We start from the raw sequence: 23,028 nt of genomic DNA, 5'->3' as shown, positions 1-23,028 counted from the left end.
CGACATTACTAAAATGTTTCAATTCATCGTTTATGTGAGATATGTTTTTGAAAACGACGCAGTAGAATATTTTTTATGTTGTAATATTTGGGAAGGAAAAGCAACTGGAGAGAAAATATTTGAAATTATTAACAGACATTTTGAAACAAATAATCTTACCTAGACACACTGTGTCACAGTTTGTACTAATGTAAGCTTTTAAAACTAAGCCAATACTTTGGCAAGGAGAATTGAAAAAAAAAAAAAAAAAAAAAAAACAGAAACATGCTTTTCACAATTTACTAAAGAAAATAATACAGATTTCTTGTTTAAAACAACGGTACAACTCTCATATATGCCCTAATTTCACCAAATGTGGCGATATGTGTTCTGCGCTGGTTTTTGGCGCGATTGTGTGTTCTATGGCAACCCTGTTGACGTTGAAAAATCTTTCACTGGAGCTCGTTGGTTCGCTTCTGTGTCTGAGAAGATGGGAGGGAAAGATAAAATGGTAGTTGTTGAATTGAAGTTGGGCAAAAGGAAATATGATTGTGGCTATCCTGTTGAGGGGTAGTGGGTATTTGGAAGTGTGGAAAGAGGGTCTGGGAGATTATTTTTAATGGCAGTGCATGATAAAAGTAGGGATTTGTGATTTTATTTATTTGTGAACCATAGTATAAATTTTCTGGATAGTGTGTCTGGCTGTCGTGTAAATACGATAGTGATTACGTGGAGGCATGTTAAAGGCGGAATGAAATTTATATTTCTGCTATTCGAAAACGCATTAATTCATGGTAAGTGCATTTTATTTTATCCTTGTTCTTATTTTGTAGAATGTTATGTTCATTGGTTCTTTAGTATGAATTTCTGTCGTTATTGTTGTTTTTTTTTTAAATTGTTTGAAGTTTATTTTGTTGTTTAGTGTATAGACTGTACAATTCGTAGATGTTTTTTAAAGTTGAAACAGAACGCTGTGTACATGGTATTATTTGAAATTTATTGTTGTTATGTTATTTTATTAAAGCGAGGAGTGCGTAGATCGTAGATTCTTTCCTTGCCTAAATTGTGCAATTCGTAGAATTTTTTTTAAGTTTAAACAGGATGCTGTGTACATGGTATTCTTTGAAATTTATTGTTGTTATGTTAATTTATTAAAGCGAGGTGTGCGTAGTTTGTAGATTCGTTCGTTGCTTACATTGTGCAATTCGTAGATGTTTTTTTAAGTTAAAACATGTCGCTGTGTACATGGATTCTTGTCAAATATTTTTGGTTAGAAACTTTACGTTTTTGCTATCTAAATTTTTTGTTTTTGTTTCGGATTTTTAGCTAAATTGTGTGTTCAAAACGTAGTTTTTGCATGTGCGAAAACCGCGTTTTTGGAGACATTTTAGGCTAAAAGTTCAAAATGTAGACAAAAAATTTAGATAGTAATATGGCAGCGTGAAGTTTCTCGCCAAAAGAGGGCGCATATCAGAGTAGTTCCAAAACAACATATGATAAAATTGACAGAAATGTTTTTGAAAAATTTCCAAATAAGGAATTAGGTTGGATCTGTGACCCATTTTGCCTTTGGTATTTTCAATTCCTATGTATCTCTAAATGAAAAAGAACAATTAATTCATATTTTTAAGTGATGGAATACTGTGTGTTAAGTCTCTAACTTGCCAAAAATTTTAGTTGATTGGAAACTAATATGTCGATTTAAAAGGAATGAAAGTAAATTATTACATTTCTTACATAAAATTGTACCTTAAGCTTATATTTATAACTTCTAAAATGCTTATGTTACATTTTTCTGTTATATAAGCATTGAAAGTGGATTTCTCACTGAAATAGAAATAATTTTGCTATTGAATTAACATGGAGAACTTTTTTATTGAAATATTTTTTCTCTGTGACATTAGTTGCATCTACTACAAAATAAAGATTAAAGAACTGTTTTTAAAACATTTTGAATTTGTTGTCATATTGATCTATGAAGCACTAGATTAGTGAGTTTTTATCACATTATTGACAAATATAGTTTTTAAACAATCAAAAAATTTTCATCGGAGATAATTATTTGTCAAATATGAATGTGTTTTCAAAGAGGAAATAAATAATAAGTGATAAAAAGAAAATTCAGTTAGAACATTCACATCTCTAACAAAGTAATTTGCTTTGATTTAATCTTTATAATACAATTTATTTTAAAATGATAAGGCAAAATCCAATGTGAAAGGTTATGCGAAGATTACGATGTACCTAGAGTATTCAGCATTTCGTATAATCCTATAACCAGATAATAATAATATTAAAATAAATTTTATCTGAATGAAGTTTTCTTATTACAGAAACAGTAAAATTATGCAATTACATAAACGAATACACTTTCAGACAATATACTTAATACTGTTTACGACGCAAGCCAAAGTTCTGTTTATGTTACTTCTCGCCCTTCAGCGCATGCTCAAGAATAACCATCCAGGCGAAACTAGTCGATTTGTCCATGACTTCGAAAAGTGGGGTAGGGTTTGGAAATACGCGAGGAGGAAATGCATCCTCATTTTTTTGGGGGGGGGGAATAGTTATGCGCATGTGTAGAAGCACAAGACACCGAACCGAGGCTAAGCTTGAGCTTTCACTGGGCAGAGACAGTATGGCGCCGCGTTGCACAGTTGTTACATAGACATGTCCTATCCTTTATCGCTCATTTGGCTCAAAGTGCCCATTATTGGTATCATGATTGTTTCTGCCATAATCATGCCATAAACAATTCCTATGTAAAAAATAAGAAATATTATCAAATTAATTCAGAAAAGAATAAAAAAATTCGTATTCTTAAACAGAATCAACTAAGCAAGTCATGTGCAGTAGTACTGAAAGCAATTGATAGAAACGACGCCAAATTTGGCTGAGTAACAGGGTTCCCATAGGAATTTCTTTTATCTGTTACGTACGAAACCGTAAGAAGTTCTTTGACTGTGTGACGCTGTCATTAGACTGATTGCAGAATATTTGAGAGTAAATAGGGTATGTAAAATCTTAGTGTAACTAGTTTTAGTTTTCATAATGTATGTAAATAAAAATGTGGATGTTTAATGAAGTTAATGTGCTACAATGACTGATAAAATTGACTCGCTGTAAATTTTTCAATGACTGTATTATTAATATCACTTTTAACGTAGCAGAAAAGCGATTCACCTTTATTGGGCAAATATAATTGTTCATAACATAATGTTTATTTCTGTAATGTCTGTATTAATTTGTAAATTCACGCTTAAAACGAACGTAATATGTTCGGTACTTCAGCTACCTGTGAGTGGAAATGGTGAAGAAACAGCTTCAGCTAGCTGCAATGGCGTAGCGAAGGGGGGGATGGGGGTTGTATTGCCCAGGCACCAGATATGCTCCCTACTCCATTGGCTAGTTGTAAGTGCAAAGAAGTAATGCTGCATATTGTGACCCTGACATAGTGACCCTGTAGTATGTTCATACATTTATTAAATCATTTTTGAAAAATTGGAAAGTGTAGAAATTACATGTATATGAGAATTATTAAATTTTAAAAGCTAACGTGGAAACCCTAAGCTGCATGATTTGGCTTTTTAATCGAAACAAATTTATAAACTGTAGAAGGGAAAATGATGGTGCCAGTTGCTGTGTTTCCGTAGCTGGAACTTTCTTGAATTTTTTATCTGTTGTTATCATGTGAGAACATGCTTCACCTTCATTATCATTTCCGCAGCTGGAGAAGAAAGTTCGATTCAACCTTCAAAACTGAGCCTGCAGATTTATGCAACTTATGCAGATTCTTGTTGCTGCAATATCTTTAACATATTCGAGTCAGATTGATAATCGTGCATTCCAGAATTTACCAGCCTGTCATCCAGCAGTACTAATTTGTTTAAATGACCGAGTCTGTCATTGGCCAGTAGAATGGAATCTATCTGTCACCTAAAAGTTGATGCTTTATCTTTCCAGTCTCAGTTCTAGCAAAAATGCCAATGAAGATGGATGCCGTTCCTGGAGCTCCTGCTTTTTCATCTTAGAAGTGCTTTAAAAAATGTTTAATCCTCCACTATCCAGCATCTGAAGAAACCGCCATGTATTATTATCAATGTTTTCACTATCAAAATTGCCTTCATTCTTACTTCTACTTATGTAAATTTAGTGTTACTGTAGCCGCCCAAACAGTATAGTGGTTAGGGAAGCCTACTATGGTACCGAAGGGCCCGGGTAAGACATGGATGCTTGTAAATATATAGTGTGGGTGCATCGAGAATTGTGCAAACCTGTTATGTATTTTAGCACTACACAAAGCAAAAGTCCCCTTACCTTATCTAGAAATTCATTCGTCTTCAGTCTGTGGCACACAAAATTCCTTAACAGCATCCAAAAACTTCCTAAAATTATCTGAACTATAATCCCTATATCGGCATCACCACAGAAATTCACAAAAATAAGAGTCAAAAATATACTATGTAGTTCTGGACTATGGCTACTAAGTAAACCTTCATTTACACAGTTAATTCACTCAATTAATGCATTTTTCTCCTTTCGTTTCAAATCGTACAGAAACTTCAGATTAATCCTGAAGAAGGTGATTCTCTGACATGAAAGATTTACATTCTCCCTTTAATATGGTGAGGTTGTAATAATTACCAAAAAAAAAAAAAAATTGTTTATGAAGGAAAATTTCTTTTTTTTTTTTTTTTTCTAGACAATATATGTGAAAAGAGAATATCAAACTGCCATCATCTACCAATCCTTAGAAATTCTTCAAGTGTTTTGGGTGCTTATAGATTTTTCTTGTGGATTGTGAAACAGTCTCTAAGCAGTATGCCAAGCTTAATCCCAATTATGGATAAGCATGATGCGACAACACACTCATAAAATCTGCACTTTAGTTTGATACGGTCCCTACTGTTTCTTGATAAGTTATGTGGATTTTGGAGCAAGGATATAAATTAAATATTACCGCTGTATGTTTTCTTGCAATTTGGAAAAGAATTATTAAAACTTAAGACCAGCCTTCTACAGGAAGCAGTGGATTATTTTCAACCATCAAGAAAAGTGTGTATTAATGGACACGATATAGCCTGCTGAATGTGGATATCAAGTAATAGATGTTACATGCAGGAAGTTTGTACTCAAAACATTTAAATAGAGCATCCTGTAAAATCGGAGGCCTGGCTAATAAAGAAATCACCATAAAAGCCTTTTCACAAAGGAGGTCGAATACTGATCATTTGATAAATAAAGAGGTATCGGTTTCTCAAGAATGTTTGTCAACCATGAAAGTTGGCAGGATCTCTGCCAACTTTCATGGTTGACAGCATAATTCCCAAGTACCGTGTATTATAAAAGTAATTAAGTTTTGGATTATTATTTCCGTTTCGCCAGTGCAAATCTCGCCAAGCAGACTATATTGGCGACAACATACAGTATACACATAAAAAATTTTAACAAATGTTAGTTCTAAGAATTTTTTATTTTGAAGGCATAAACATTTTAATATCATTTAAAATTTTGTAAAAAGGCCAATAAATAAAGACAATAAATTTTAAAAAAGACATTAATTTAAGAATTTATTTTGCTTTCTTGGTTCAACATCCTGATTTGCCGATTCATCACGGGACCCCCAAGTGATCTCGTCTCACGTAAACTACGTTATGAAAATCTAATTCTCTCAGTAATTATCTACATTAATTTCAAGTTAAATCTTAATTTGGAATACAAGATTAAATGCAAGAATTATTTCAATTCGTACGAATTTTCCATTCAGAAATTACGTAAAATCGTCGTGCTTTACTTCCCTGGTGCATTCTCCCTTGACTTCGCTTTTTCTATATTTTCGGCTGAACAGTGTGATTGCATCCTAATTGACTTAATTACTGTGAATGTCCTTAGGGCATAAAATTGAACTATCTGCTAAAAATTCTATTTAATTGTATGCTAGTATTGAAGGAAACAATCAATCTGATAAGAAATGGTTGCGACTTGTTTTGAAAATGAGGCGTAAAAAGTTACCAGCAAGGATATTCTGTTTGGCATCAGTTGTAACATTACTGGTGACTTTATCGCCTGCGCCAGCAAAACGGAAAAGTACCATGATTTCTATTAGAAAAAATGATGTGAACATTTTATTAGGTAAATGTGATGAAAATCATTTTAAGAGCAATCCTTTTATAGAATTTTAATTTATTTTGAAAAATTTGTTTTAACCCTTTCAAGATGATGTGTCTTTGTTTAAAACATTCCCTTGGGACAGATGGAAGTCTAAAGGAATTGTCTCACAGGGCGGGGTTTTTGTGTGTTTAAAACAGAAGTTTATGTCTAATGTCATAAATTTTGGTACTCTTTTAGATTATTACTTAAGCTATCATATAAATTAAAATTAGCATTTAATAATATTTTCCCTGTACTTTACCTGAAAATATATTTAAAAAAATTGCTTGCTCTGAGAAATAATTTTCGGATGTGTTGTTCAAATTATTCCAAAGTTTAATTGACAAAATTAATAATAAATACAAGAAAGACTATTTGCAAGAAGAAGTAACAAAATCTTTCACAGGAAGTGGAAGACAGGCACTTGGTGAGTTCAGGACAAAAAGTCTGTATCATGTATCAGAATCACTAGAAATATCATTCTCTAACTCTTCAAAAAAAAAAAAAAAAAAAAAGGAATCGTCACTCTCAGCTATGTCACTAATTGGCTCATTTACCATGTGAGTATAATCTATATGCCTTTCAAATACTTCAAACACCTGACTTTTCTCCACAATGGGGTACACTACCACGTAACGAGAATATTCGTCAATAAAGGAAACGGAATAACGTTCACCATTCCTACCTGGAATGTTAATAGGTCCCCATACACCAGAAAAAACCCTTTCAAGCGGTCTCTTTACTTGAATACCTTCTAAGGATCTATAGGAGATTCGTCTTTGCTTATTGATTTGGCAATGTTCACAAAACAAATTAGGTGAGTGCTTTAACACGTGAAGACCTCGAACTGAATGTCTCTTACTAGTCCTGACAATAGCACTATAATTTATATGACCAAACCGACCATGCCATAATTCACTATTGTTATGCTGAACTGTGGATGCCTCAAATTTTACAGATTTGCCCCCCTTTTTGACTATTTTCGGGAATACATGACACAGTCAAAAGTCTTTAATCCGGACTCGTCAGGACTTCGGCGATTCCGGATTATAGATCATCAGTTTAAATCTGGTAAGATGGCATGCAGAAATTATAAAATTAAAAATATGAAACCGTAATTTATAAAATAATGAGCAATTATGATCTAAAGGGTATCGAAATTTACAAAAAAAAAAAAAAAGCTTAATATTTATTTGTTTACTTTATTAAATATTTCTTTCAACGCGCGCATGCGTAAAGCATACATTATGCATAGCCGAAATTAGAAAATTGCAACCAGAAAACTATTTGATTTGTATTCGTGATATTTATAATGACGAGGAATTTGATTTAAATCATATCAAAGACGAAGTACATCGAGATGAAATACTACATTTAATAAGGAATTATAAGCCGAATAAAATAAAAACATCTGCCCTGAAGATAACGATAGTGTTGACAGATCAACTTCCAGTTCATTGCGCGCCGCCATGTTCCCCCTCTTCCCCGCGCAGAGCAGCGTGAAATTGATAAACAGATTTCGGAACGGTTAGATAAACAAAGGATATGCCTTTATCCATTTTTTGGAGCAATTGCACTTTTTGTTTGATGGACATCGAAACGGACATCTTTTGTTTTCATAGATCCTTTAGGAGCTCCAGCATCGGAAATTCTATTTGACATAATCGAAAGTTCAAGCTTACTTTTATAAAATTGCTCTTACAGTCTGCAAAAAATAATAAGCCGGATCCAATTCGAAGATTAAGAAACAACGCAATCATCAACATTAACTGAAATAGACAATTAGATCATTTTAGCTTATACCGTCCGTTATACATCAAACGCGCAGCGAAAACGTATTCTGCACTTGTGCACACGCAAATTCCCAGTCGTAAAGGTCTTACGCGCACGCTTAAACGCCTATGCGCATGCGCAGAAAGTTTTTAGCTTTGAGGTCCGGATTATGGGTGTCCGAATTAATGACTTTTGACAGTAGTTACTTTCTATCAACTTACCGTTGTACAAAGTTTCATTTTCATCATCAGTAACTTTAATTTGCCCATTTTTACCATAAAATCTTGCTCCATTGATATCTACTCTAGGTCCAGATATTAAATTTCGTCTTGGTTCAGGTGAGTATAACACATCTTTAAGCAAAATAACCGAATCCCCAAATTTCATTTTAACAGTACCCTTCCCATGAATTGGAAAAGTTACCCCATCAATAGCTACTAGCATATTCTCATTTTTCACAGGAGAAAAAATATCAAACAATTCACGACTTTTACAAAAATGATGAGATGCAGCTGTATCAAAAATCCAATTATCATCATTTTCTTCCAAATTGTTAACATTAGCTTGAGCTATAAAATGGGACTGTGCATGGGAATTATTTTTACCTTTACTCAACTTGGGTTTATTTTTACACTTAGAAGATGTTTTATTACTACTAGATACAGCTGAGGAAACAGAAGAAGCAGGTGAGGGTGATCTGGAAAGATTACCTTTCATTCTACAGTACTTTTGAATATGACCTGGACCGCCACATTTATAACACTTGAGCCCTTTAATCTGCTTAAATTTGGGTTCACAGTGAGTACTTTGAACTTCTATAGTCTTATTGGAGTTTTCCCTATCTATCTCTCTTAAGTTAAGACGCGTTTCCTCTGCTAGTATTTCAAGTTCAACATTTTTAAAAATGAACTTTTCATCTGGCCACCTCAAAATATTCTGAACTAATTGATCAAATTTATCTGGAAGGAACCTAAGAAACTGGAAACATATATATGTCTCTTACAGCCTGATTAATATCAGCTAATTGTTCAGTTACGCGTTTTAATCTAGAAGAAAAGAAACTAATACTTTCATTTGGCTTAATTTTACAATTTAAGAACTCTGAAAACAGGGACATATGTCTTGACCGATAATCTGGCTGGAAGTATTTGGCAAGCGTATTCCATGCCACTACCAGGTCATCAATTTCACATATGAAGTTTCTATATTCAGGGCTTACATTCATATAAATTAACGATAATGCCAATCGACTTCTATTTTGAAAGTCGGCAATAATTTCTTTTGTAATACCCTTAACATCATTTAAATCAGGACATTTTTCAATACCTTTAACCAAAAGCCATGCATTTTTTTTCATTCAAGACAAACTTCATATCTTTGGACCATGTAAAATAATTACATGCATCAAGTTTAGTAATATTATGCATGACACTAACACTAGCCATATTTGAATTTTAACAAAAACCGCCCCCCAATCTCTTAAGTCTTAAACTAACTTTAAACTTCAAAAGTCTGCACTAAAAATAACTCAGGAGCTGGTGGCCCATAACCAAAATGATGCTAAAGCAAAGTTTAAAGTTTATAAAATTAAACATTTAGCAGTAGTAGCAATAAAAGCTCCCTGAGATATGTTGTGCAGACATTGAAAACAATAAAAGATTTTGAACTTAACCAATTTATTAACAATATAATAAAGAATAAACACAGAAAATAAATTTCAACAATATCAGAGTCTTAGGAAAAATATAATATAACCGTCATTCATCAAATAATATTTTTACCTGGTCTCCAAAAACACTGGCATTCTATACAAACAAAATGTCCTAAACAGTAATTATGCGGCCTAAAAATGAAGCTGGCTACACATTCAATAAGTCCATAATCAATGGTCGAGAGAAACACCTGAAATTTAAATCAAGTTCTTGAAAACACTTAAAACCGGCCTAACTCCGTTTGCACGAGGAATCGCCGCTCACGTGTTTTAATTGCCGCCTTCGTTGAAGAACATGGATGCCGCCCACAGTAGTCACTCATATGGTAGCCTCTGGAACCAAGGAACTTTATTCTGGAACAATCATCTTATAGATATGAACCAAGGAACTTTTTCCGGAACAATCAGCGATTGTTCCGGAAAACCACGGACAGGCACCAAGGAACTTTATTCAGGAACAGCCATCCCACAAACCGGAACCAAGGCACTTTAATCACCGGACTACATGCATCCTTCTGAAGGGGCTGGAAACCGCTCACTCAAGTGCCAGGAAAGCAGGAACTAGAAGGGGTTGAGCCAATGCCAATGATTTGCAATTTTCGGAGTGCCTATGGTTCAAAACCATGTACCTCCTTATCAGAATTACTAAAAGTGAGCAGAAATAGGAATAATTTGGCATAAGTGATTTACTTGATGCTCAGTAGAGGGAGTCACAGGCTCGAGAAAGTTTAGGGATAGGGATAAGAAAATAAAAACTTAAATATCATAATTTTTTATAAGTTTTTAGGTTTTAATGATTTTTTTGTACTTTTATATTTTATAATTTTTTTTGGTTTTTATAATTTTTTAATACACGATACAAACACTAAAGCAAAAAGCGGATAGGAAAGAGTTTACGATTAATAGGCTCATTGGCATGTGGCTTGTGTAGGATAGTGCAAATAATAAAAAGGGAACGCGATGAAAATATTCATAGGCAGATTTTAAAATCTGCGGGAGATGTGATTCTATGCGAACAGATTGATAACTTTGCTTGAAGATCTTGATTGCAGGTATTGATGATGGAAAAAGCAATTATATGGCAGCTCGCTGAAGAGGCGACGCGAGATACTTATAGCAGAAGTAGGAATGACGTCATCTCACGGCAACCAATCAGCTATCGGCACGAATCGGCTTTTCAGATGACGTAACATCACTTTCGTTTTTGCATCTTAATTAGGTTGAAACAGTCCGTTCTCAATGCAAACAGTGGCAGCAAGAAAAAGAAGTAGAAGTAACTACTATATTACGTTAAAATAAGAACTAAACTAAATAAACATTTCAAGGAGGAGAGATGATGCAGTAAAAGGTTTAAAAATAAGCTATATTTTCCAACAAAGTTGCTTGAAATGATTTGCGAAGATTTGATCGCAGTTTTTATTTTGGACAAGTCCAAAGGTGAAGGATCTTTAGGGATCAGATTATATGGTCCTTCGTTTAAGAGTTTAGTGACACCATCGATGTAAGTGTTCTTATCCATGACGACTATCTGGCCACCTTTGTCGGCCTTTGAAATGATAATATCCGGGTTAGAATGAATTTCGCGCATTGTAGCTCTTAGATTTGGTTTCAAAGGTTTACTATTGAATTTCACATTATAAGCGATAAGATGCCTAATCATTTCTTTCTGTGAATCTGAAACTTTACTGAACTTGAAAGCTTTTTCGATAGGAGCCAAAATCTTTGGAATCGAGGGTTTACAGGTTTGTGAGAAGTTAAAATTATATTTTAGAATTCTCTCTTGTTCTTCTGAAGGACTAACATTAGAAATATTAACTATTGGCTTGATGTTTACAATGGGAAGATTTTTTGAACTACTTGAACTGGAAGACTGTAAAAGAAGTTTTTCGAATTTAACTGCAAGGGTGTTTTTATGACGGTTAACTGCATTCTCTGTTCTAGACCAAGACTTTTGTTCAAGGGCAGTGAATTTTGGATATGATTTAGCGAGTTCCAGATGAAGCTTATAGAGTTCATGTTCAATTTTGGACAATTGTTGACGTGTATCCCTTATCACGGACCGAAGTAAGGCAAGCTTGCAATTTAACAGAATTCTTGAAACGCGACTCGAAGGATTTTGATTAGATTTGATTTGAATAAAATTGGGGATCAATTTTTTACATTTACATTTAAGTAAAAAGTCAAGATGATTCAGGAATTTTTGCCGTTTCAGGCGTAATTTAGTGAAACGATTAACGGATGAAGGCATGATAAACAATGCAGAAAATCAAACTAAATTAACTGAGCAATTGCGGTTTTGCAGCTGAAGATGGTGGTTCGGTAAAACCATCGAAACTAGTCCTGTGAAATTTTGTAAATATAACGCTGATTTTTGTTGTTTGACTTCTGAAATATGCATTGATAGATTTTCCTGTTGGATGGAGGTAGTTCCATTAGAAGAGATCAGTGCAGAACTGGTGAGTAAAGCTTTTTATGACCATTGGGTGAGCAGATTTGGAGTGCCACAGTGTATTGTAACTGACCAAGGTTTCCAGTTTACCTCCCAAATGTTTAAAAATCTTGCTGCTATTTGTGGTGCCAAACTTCTGCATACAACGCCCTATCATCCCCAATGTAATGGGAAAATAGAGCGTTTTCACAGGACAATAAAGGCTGCAATAAAAGCTCACAATAATGTAAAATGGAGTGATTATACCAAACACTATTTTGTTTGGTTTAAGAGCTGCTATCAGAGATGTTACAAACTATTCTGTTGCTCAAATGGTATATGGTACCAATATCAGGCTTCCTGGTGAATTTTTTGAAAAACCCAGTGTCCACATTGAACCTGACACATTTGTGTACAATCTTCAGCAGCAGATGGCTCTAGTAAAGCCAATGAAGTCTGCAGATACATGTCAGTCTTATGAAAAAGTTTTTGTACATAGAGATTTAAGGACCTGTACTCATGTGTTCGTAAGAGTTGATCGGGTGAAAAAACCACTAGAGCCTGCATATGATGGCCCATTTCCTGTAGCAGAAAGACATGATAAGTATTATTCTGTGCATATTAAAGGAAAAGATGTTAACATATATTGATAGGCTGAAACCTGCTTACCTTATGAATGCAGATAGCATGCCAGAGCTACCGAATCAGCTTCTTGATGACGATGTCAATGGTGGATCCTCAAAGGAAATGCATCATAGTAATCTCCCAACAAACACTCGTTGTGGTAGAGAAATAAAACTTCCTGTTAGGTTTCGAACTTAAAACTAAATCAGAATCTTTGTTACTGCAAATATTATTATTCATGATCTACTTCCCCAATTAGTGCTAATGTCATATCGTATTTATCTCCTTCACAATAATGTATACTGATTTTATAATTTCTAATTTATGTATCTTCTGTAATATACCAGAGTCGTAGTGGTGTAGATACTGAGCAATATATTACTGTTCATGAATATATTCCGATATACTTTCCATATTGTTTTTACTGTTCTAGAAATTTTTGCTTCAAATTTTATATGCATGTATTAGCTGTAAGGGTTGGTATTATTGTGTTTTGGAATACAGTTGTGTTTTTGCTTAGGCATAACATCTGCATTACCTCCTTAGAAGCTATCTCACAAATACAATTATTGTTTCAGTTGGAATATTTCAGTGCTATATCATGTTGGTATTAGGCATATATGAGTTTTAGAGCAAATATAATTTCTATCCAGCTGCAGTTTAATGCAGTACTAATACCTGTTTTTCAGAAAACTAATAATTTTCAAAGAATATTAGTTGCTAAGGTGTATATTCAGGACAGTGTTGCATTGAGTCAGTCAGGAGTGAGTAAAATAAGAAAAGTGCATTTGGTGTTTTAAATACCTGCTATGAAATGTGAAAATTTTAGTAATACTGATCAGATGTTCACTGTTGTTAACTATTTTCATGTCACTGAAAACATAACACATTGAATTGTTCAGTTAAGCCCAGATATGGAGTATGTATGTATATATTAACTTTGAGATATAATAATGAATGTATAGAATATTGAATGTGGTATCTACAATTATGTGGATTTCCAGCATGGAACAAAAAGATTAGTGATATATCTTAAAGTTCCGACTACCTTAATTATTATTTAATTTGCTATAACCTTGCAATTCAGAACCAGATGCAAACTTAGAAATTGATTCTTTTATACGTGAAGTGCATTTTGATCATGAGATGCAGTGATCATGTTATTTGATTATTGACTTTACCAATGCAATTTAAGTATCGTAACTTAGTTACTGGTGAGCGAGTAATGTTAGAACATTTTGCATTTCACTATCTTGTCAATAGATGGCTGCACCAGTCCAATACCTTGGATTTGAACTTAGTATTTCAGTGGCCTGGTGATAGCTCAGAAATTGGTAAAAAAATCAAATTATGAAAGAAAAGTGTAATAATTATTTGTCATTGCTAATAACTGTAATAATGTGTATTCAATTTTTTTTTAATTAAGTGTGTGAATTTTCAGAACTATGTTATTTTTTTTAAATTTTCATATGTAACTGTAATATTGACTAAAGAGTTTTGTTGACCATGTGGTTGTTCGTTCACCATGTGTTGGTGTCAGGTGTGCTGAAGGTTGAAGTCTGTCGTTTTGTTTCTGTATACGTTTTTAGTGCTGTTCATGATTATGAATAAAAGTTTCCAATCAATTTAATTTGCAATGAGTTGAACTAATATATATATCACCCATTTCCTAAGCTCATTGTCAAGCGATGCCTGGTTGTGAGAATGTTCATAGAGAATGCATATATAGGATGCCTTTCTCAAAAGAATTAATACACTAAAAGGAATGAGACATCAAAATGGTGGACAAAGATCTTGACACATTTTACACATATCTTGAAAATCATTATGCTGCCATCAACCTAGCTCTTTTGTCTAAATGTAATACGAATGGCGAGATGAAAAAACATGCTAGGACGGCTTTGGGCAAGTTAAAACCTCTTATAATTAAGATTTTGAAACATTACAATCTGCTAATTATTGTGTAGGGGAGAAAATTTATGCCATCTGTCAGTTGACTGTAATTTATTTGTTTTAGCAGATGCTGAATTGGAAAATTTTTTCAACTCTTGATATTAAGACTTACAAAAGTAAAAATATTAGGGCTATTTGTAATAACAGAATTTTAGTGCATTGTTTTCTTCTGCTGATCATGATTAAATAAAACATGAAATCAAGAACAAAAGCAAGCTAATTTCTTCTATTCCAAGGCGGAAAACTCTTGCTTATAAAAGTATGCGAAATGAAATTGATGATTAACTATTCTCTTTGATCAAAATCCTGATATCTTTGGTGATTCTTAATCTGTTAACGGCATAAAATTATGTTTTACTCTTAAAAAATACCAAAAGTCAAAGCATATTGTCGTCAAAAGGAAAGTTGAGCTATATTGTAAATGACTATGTTTTGGATTTTTGGATTTTAAGTGGTCAGCTTGTAAAATAGAGAATTTGGTACTGTTGTTCTGTTATCAGGCGACCGGATTCAGAAATGTATAGTGTATGTGTTCTTGTATGCATATATACACTGACTACCAATAAGTATTTGGACACCTATGCAAATTACGATATCTGCGTCCCTAAAGTACGTCACGGACTCCGCCGGTATATATTGTGTAGGAAACAGCATGCCACAGGACAGTACGGCTACAGATATCACAGAGACCTTCTCCAACTTGTTCCCAAGTAACACGAAAGAGTTTATATTCCCTATTCGTTCCTACCCAAAGGAGGATAACACCTACCATTGGCTAGTGGGTGTTGCAACGGAACAGGCTGAAGAGTTATTAGAAAAGAAAAGAATCTACATTGGACTTTGCGCCTGCAATTTCAAAGAATATCTCCAAGTGATATGGTGTTACAACTGTCAAAAATTTGGGCACTTCAGACGTTACTGCAAGTCGGATACAGCCTGCTCCAAGTGTGGTGAAGGTCACCTGTTAGAAAAGTGTGACTCAGTTACCATCAACTGTGTCAACTGCAGCCTCGCGAACGAGAAGACAGGTAGCACCTTTGACACACAACATCCAGCAAGTGCATCGAAATGTCCATGTTACAGACAAGTATTGGCGAGTATGAGCTCAGCCAGGGAGTCCACTCAATAACAGAGAAAGTTTACAACAGAGATCGGTCTAACATCAAAATTTTACAGTGCAATCTCCAAAGGGCAAGAGCAGCCACACTCAATTTCATGGAGGTGATGTCCTCCAGTACAGCAGACCTGGCACTCCTACAAGAACCTTACTTGAGGGACGGCAAACTTCTTGGCCAACCTTCTACAAGTAAATCCTACGCCTCCAGTACGGGAATGGCAGCCATCTTGTATAACGGCCCTCTAAGTCCATTGCTTCTGGATACGACAGATTACACAGTAACAATCTTGATAGAATCCTCCAACATGAAAATAACAATCACTTGCGTTTACTTTCCCCCAAGCATGCAAATTGAATGCCTGCTACAGGAATTAAACCCAGCCGTACTGCGAACATTCCAGAATACCATAGTGGCGGGTGACTTTAGCGCCACCAGCCCCTTATGGGGAGCACAAACAGAAAATCGCAGAGCGCAGAAATTGTTAGAATATGCAATAGCTCACGGAATGACAGTAATAAATAAAGAAGACTCTCAACCTACATTTGACAATGGAAGAGCAAAAGGCTGGCCAGATGTCACATTTGTCTCATCATCAATGTCAGCGTACATAAACAACTGGGATATAATGGACATACCCTCTCTGAGTGACCATCGTATAATTCAATATGAGATCAATAGTAGACTCACGTACCTAACAAAAAGACGTTTCAAGACCTGCTACGGAGGGCACACTACTTTAAAGTTTTACTTCAGGCCATGGGTGAGTGAAATCTTGGAACAACTGGATAACTGCGACTCTCCGGAGGAGCTGGATTCTACATATGACTTCATCATAACTAAATTAACTCAGGCAGCAAGAGCTTCCTACAAACTTAAAGCTATTAAGCCGAAAACATTTACATCGTGGTGGAGCAACCACCTCAAGCAAAGAAGAAGCAAAATACGAGCCTTAAGAAGGCAGGTGCAAGCGGAGAATGATGAAGAACAGAAAATATTAAAGTTGGTACGCTACAGGAAGGAGCTAGCGCAATACAAAAAGCAAATCAAGGCAGCGAAACAAGAGTCATGGCGTAAGCACTGCAGTAACGTGCAAGCAACCTATGGCACATTACAGAAAATAGCCACAAATAAGGTTTTTCAACCCCTACAACTTACCGCTAAAGTAAAACAAGATGCAAAAAGCAAAACAGAAGCTCTAAACACTATCCTAGAAACAATCTTTGTTAAAGACCAGATGGAATTTGATTTAGTAACTCACAGAGAAATAAGGCAGAAGTTTAATAGGAAAAGCTGGAAAAGCAGCAACAGAGATATTACTCTTCCTACAGACCACGAAGTTCATAATATCATCAAAGCCTTAACAGACAAAAAAGCACCAGGTCCCGATGGTATAGATAATATCATTGTTAAAGAAATTCACAAAGAATTCCCAGGTTTGTTTCCAAAATTATGCAGAGCCTGCTGGCGACTCGGTCACTTCCCTAGAAGCATGAAACTAGCCGAAATTGCACTCTTCCACAAGCAGGGCAAAGATCCGTCAGACCCGGCATCTTATAGGCCCATAAGCTTACTGCCTTCAATCAGTAAGATTTTAGAAAAAGTAATTTTGCAACGCCTTAATTTCCACATGTGCAGGAACAAGTCTATAAACGTCGAATGCCTAGACATCATCAAATGTCCAAAGGAAATCCTGAATCTTATACGCAGCTACTTGCAGGATCGTTGGATACAGGTTACAACGGACAATGATGTACTCAAAGTCAAGTTGGAAAGAGGCTGTCCCCAGGGTTCCTGCTTAGAACCTACACTTTGGAATCTTGTAGCGAACACAGCCTTTGCGCTTTATGACCAACAACAAGGAGTGAGTATCCAGGCGTACGCAGACGACTTTTTATTGGTCATTTCTGGTAGCACGGACATTAGGTTAAAGGCACAAAACGCAATCAATACTTTTGCAAGCTGGGCAAATCAGCACAAATTAAATATCTCAGCAGATAAAACTAAACAACTGTTTATATGTAAGCATGGAGCGCGAAATAAGATTCCCAACATTAAGCTAAATGGACTGTCTATAAAAAAGGTCACTGACCTTAAATATCTAGGTATTATATTTAACAATAGGCTTTCCTGGGTACCGCATATTAAAGAGCTTAAGCAGAAAATAAATCAAATTAGTAATTCCATGGTTAGAACATCAGGACCTCATTGGGGCACTCCAATCACTATGCTCAAAAGCTGGTACAGAACAATCTCAGAAAAGATCATATTATATGGGGCTGCCATATGGGGAAGGAAGCTTACTGCCCACATGAGAAGGCAGCTTCTCACCATACAAAGAATGCAACTTTTGATCATATGCAAAGGTTATAGAACATCCCCAACTGCGGCACTGCAAGTTCTGGCGGGTATCCCTCCACTGGACCTTCTAGTGGAGAGAGAATCACTATTAGTAAGGACATTGCGCCTAGAAAATAACGTCTCTCTGTGGCAAAAGACATTCTACCATACAGACTATGAGAAGCGCAAGCCGATCATGCTTGGACACCCTGCAGATACTGATTTATCGCACACAATATACATGCAATACACGCCGCCAAATGAGAAGGCATTTGCCATTTATACAGATGGCTCAAAGACGGAAAAAGGCACAGGCTGCGCCTACTGTGTACTCCAAGAAGGAGAAATGGTTAAAACTCAGTGGTTATCTCAGGCGGCACTCAGTGGCCTATGTGATTAAGAAGTGGAAGGTGAGCGGTGATTGTCGGAATGTGCCCCCGAGTCTGCAGACCAACGAAACTGGAAGATAGAGACCGACGAGTGCTGTCCAGAGAAATACGGAAGAACCACACCCAACCGATGGCCCTCATCCGCGAGGAGTTTCAGTGAATACCATCCATAAGGAAGCACATCTGCTTGGTTTTCATGGTCGTGCTGCTGCCCATAAGCCTTTGATCACAAAGTCCAACCGCGCTGCTTGGCTAATGTGGGGCAAAGCACATCGAAATTGGACCGTAGATCAGTGGAAACGGGTTCTTTGGAGTGACGAATCAAGGTTCACCCTTTACCGTTCGGATGGCAAGGTCTGGGTCTGGCGTCTACCTGGAGAACGTCTCCTGCCAGAATGCATTGTGCTAACAGTCAAGTTCGGCAGAGGTGCAATTTTGGTCTGGGGTGTTTCTCCTGGTATGGGCTGGGACCCTTGGTTCCCATTCATGGTAAGCTCAACTCCGATGCCTACTGAACTATTTTGGATGGCAATGGGCTTCCTACGTTGTGGCAGTTTTACAGGTTGGACCCCTGTTACTTTCAGGACGACAATGCCAGTTGTCATGTTTCGACGTTAACCAAGTCTTGGTATGGTGCCAATGGAGTTCATCGAATGGACTGGCCTGCCCAGACCTGAACCCTATCGAGAACCTCTGGGAGGAGTTGCATCACCGAATTCAGGGGTGCACTACCCTTGCAAAATCGGTGAAGGAACTTCTATGTCTTCTCCAAGCCGAATGGAAGAAAATATCACTAGCTGTCATACAAAGACTTGTGGAAAGTATGCCCCGGAGGTCCAGCCTGTAATTACCTCTCGTAGAGGCTCTACCAACTATTGATTTTGAATAAAGTTAGTTTTTCTTTTCTATCACAAGTGTCCAAATACTTATTGATAGTCAATGTATATGTAAGTTCGAATGTATGTGTGTATACATATATATACACACACATGCATATGCACATGCATACATTCATACATTTCTGAATCCGGTTCCTATAACAGAAACAGTACCGAAGATTTTATTACAATAAATAGATACTTTAAATGCCTTGGCTACAACCACAAAGGAGCAGCCAGCAAAAACTTTGTGTAAGATGTGCAAAAGAACACAAAAGTGAGGACTAAACAAAATCAAGAAAACCAAGCTTGTATAAATTGCATCCTTGAAAATAGCAAAATCAGGGATGTTAGCAAGAAAGTCGATGTCAGGCATAAACATTTTTCAAAGTATTGTCCTTTTCATATTTTTACAAATAATATAATTATTTCTCAAATTATTTATGCCTAGTTCTTCTTTTTCTATTCTTAAAATTATTCAGTTTAATCTTCATCCTTCGAAAAAGGCTACTCAACAACTTGTTTTAAATATGGAAAATTCTGGCTTTGATATCTCTTCTTCAGTAGCTTCACTCAAATAAACGCTGTGTTCCCAACTTATCCTACTGGATATATTCTGATAATAGTTATATCATTAAAGCTGGTATTATTGTGTGGAATTGAGCTCTCTACTTAGCTTGACATTAATAATTGTGATTTGTAATATACCGAGTCTTCATGCTACTCACAGTACTTATTTTAATCTTTTCTCATATTATTTTTTAACTTAACAGAAATATTGATTAGGATTTGCATAAAATTAATTGAGCATTAACTTTAAAATGCTGTAATTGATAGATTTGGGTTAGGAATACCGATAGTAAGTCTGAAATTTGGCATAATCCAGTTTTGAATTCCAGAGGTTTTGAGCTTTGCTAATTTTTAAGTATAAATAATATGTTCATTATCAAATTAATTCATTATCAAATAAGAAAATTGTAGTCCTGCATTCTGTAGTACTCAATGTTCAAGCTGTATTACCGTTGTGGAAGCTGACCCTTTCGAGAATATTTTGCATTGCCGTCAGCCAGTCTCTCTGATCACAGTACAGCTGAATTTCATCTGTCTGTAGTTTCTAATTACTCTGTTTGCGACAAAGATAATCTTCAACATAAAGAAGTTGATTATATTTTATTATACATGTAAGCAGCCAATTAATAAGCTGTCAGAATTTATTGATTGCCAAACAGATAAGAATGCCTTAAACTTCCTGGTAAAAAATTTTATCTGCATGCTGTATAATGTATCAAAGGCTTTTGTGCCTGTCAAAAAGCCAAGGATTCATGAGGTACCTTGGTCGACTACTGAAATTAAATGCATGAGAGATGTTAGTGCTGCTAGATGTAGGTTTCAATGAAATGGCAATCCTAATCCTATAGACTTGTATAAACAAAAATATCTACACTTAAGACATGGTTGCAGCTCAAATCTCCAAGATGCAACTCTGGAGAGATTTTTCTAATGAATGTTTGGAAGAAAATGTATACAAATAAATGATGTGAAGCAAAATTTTCTGAAAACTGGAATTTGTCTCCCATTTGGTAATCATATAATATCACTAGAAGAAATTTTGGTAAAAATATATTTGCGGGTTCCCCTTGGCGATTTTTGGTACATGGACACCGAGTAGTGCCGATTTTTGCGCCAAAAATCGCCGCTACACAAATCCCAAATAACAAGTCAAAGAATTGAACAAACTTGGTATCCATGTACACATTGACATATTTTCACTTAAAAAAACATCAGAGAATTGCATAATTTAGGCATTGCACACTCTCTTGACTTTGTCCATGAATACATTGATCTATTTTCACTTAAAAAGTCAAAGGAGCAGCAAACAAAAAATTTATAATCTCAGTAAACTATATTTTAAATTAAACAATGAAATAACATAAAAAGGAAATTCATAGCACTACACTAAGGAAATATCCACTTACCTTATTTACAAATTTCCTGTCTTCAGTCAAACAAAATTCCATAATAGCATCCAAAAACTTCCTAAAATTATCTGAACTAGAATCTGTATCCTGGCATTGCCACATAAATTCACAAAAATAAAAGTAAAAAATATCCTCCGTAGTGCAGGTTTCTTCTGACGTTCAAGCATATGCATTTTCTTCCTACAAACGGGACACTTATAATGGCAACTAAGTAAACATTCATTTACATACCAGTCAATTAATGCTTTTTTTCTCTTTTGTTCCAAATCATACAGAAACTTCAAATTAATTTCACAATATTCAGTGGAAACTTCAACATTCAGCCATTGTACCATGTAAACCACAAAATAATGTACTTCTTATCCAAAATCCGTTCCATCATTCAAATTCACCACAATCACCCAACCAATTATGTCATAATAGGGTTTCCATAGCATTCAACTACTCAGGTTACCATAAATGAAACAACAAATTGGCAATAAATGAAATAACAACTTAGTGATAAACCAAAGGCCACCCTTCAATCTACTCTAACCGAAATTTTAAATGAGGTTCTTAACAGAAGTTTTTCCCACAGACCCTTTGAGCATGTATAGATCCCCTCGTAGTATGATTCGGACTAATGCTTCTGCAGACACAGTTGGTAATAAAGGTCCTTCTTTTACTAGTTCAGAAATTAACAGAGTTCTGAAGAATTTTCTTGTATATATGCTAAAAATGTAGAATAAAATAAATGCTTGGGTGTTTTTTTTTGGGGGGGAGAGAATAATAGAAGTGATTATAATAAACTCTAATTAATTAAGACACAATAACACGCCGAATAAATACTAATTCAGAAGTCAAACAACAAAAATCAGCGTTAATTTACAAAATTTTCACAGGATTAGTTTCGATGGTTTTACCGAACCATCATCTTCAGCTGCAAAACCGCAAATGAACAAGATAGAAAATAATGTTTAGATAAGATAAGAACATTTCAAGCAACTTAAAACATTCGCTTATCCCATCTGTTGCGAATTGTGCCAGATTATATGCTCTTCCCAAAATTCATAAAAGTGGTATTCCTTTCCGTCCTATTGTATCAAATTTAGGTACTGCCTCGTATCCATTAGCTAAATATTTAGTTTCTAGATTTTCCACTCTATTAGACAATAACATTTACACCATAAAAAATTCAATAGAGTTTGTAAAAAAGGTTAAAAACATTTCTCCTCGTAATTTACTCATGGTTTCTTTTGATGTAAAATCATTATTCACCAATGTCCCAGTGGAGGGTGCATTAAGATGTCTAGAAACCAGACTTCGCGAATTTCATTTCTCTTGCATCGAAATTGATGAGCTAATTTCTCTCACTCAACTCTGTTTGAAACAAACACATTTTGTTTTCCAAAATAAATATTACAAGCAAACTGAGGGATTACCCATGGGAAGCCCCCTCAGTCCCATCCTGGCTGATATCTACATGCATTATTATGAATCAAAATTATTTGAAACTTTAAACTTCCCGGCATGGTTCCGCTACGTAGACGATACTTTTACCCTGTTTGAAGGTAATAAAGATGATTTAAATAGAGTTCTTTCAACAATGAATTCTATTGATCCTGCTATTCAGTTCACTTTTGAACTTGAGACTTGCAATTCTCTTCCATTTCTCGACATTCTGGTCACACATAACACATCCAACTTCAGTACTACAGTTTACCGTAAAC

General features: G+C 35.3%; 1 protein-coding gene across 1 annotated transcript in view; it reads left to right on the top strand.

The window, feature by feature from the left end:
• Positions 1-2,637: 2,637 nt before the first annotated feature.
• LOC146998361 (uncharacterized) overlaps positions 2,638-23,028 on the top strand; it is a 34,343-nt gene continuing 13,952 nt past the window's right edge. Inside the window, exon 1 of the mRNA XM_085810467.1 lies at positions 2,638-2,991. The gene's annotated coding sequence lies outside the window, so the exon portion shown is untranslated. The remainder of the gene's footprint in view (positions 2,992-23,028) is intronic.

Source organism: Stegodyphus dumicola, chromosome 2 (genome assembly GCF_044657685.1).
Source record: "Stegodyphus dumicola isolate Sdum_Otavi_A_Nest chromosome 2, ASM4465768v1".
Taxonomy (NCBI): Eukaryota; Metazoa; Arthropoda; class Arachnida; order Araneae; family Eresidae; genus Stegodyphus; species Stegodyphus dumicola.
Note: the sequence above shows the minus strand (reverse complement) of the source record. Positions and strands in the feature narration are given on the sequence as shown.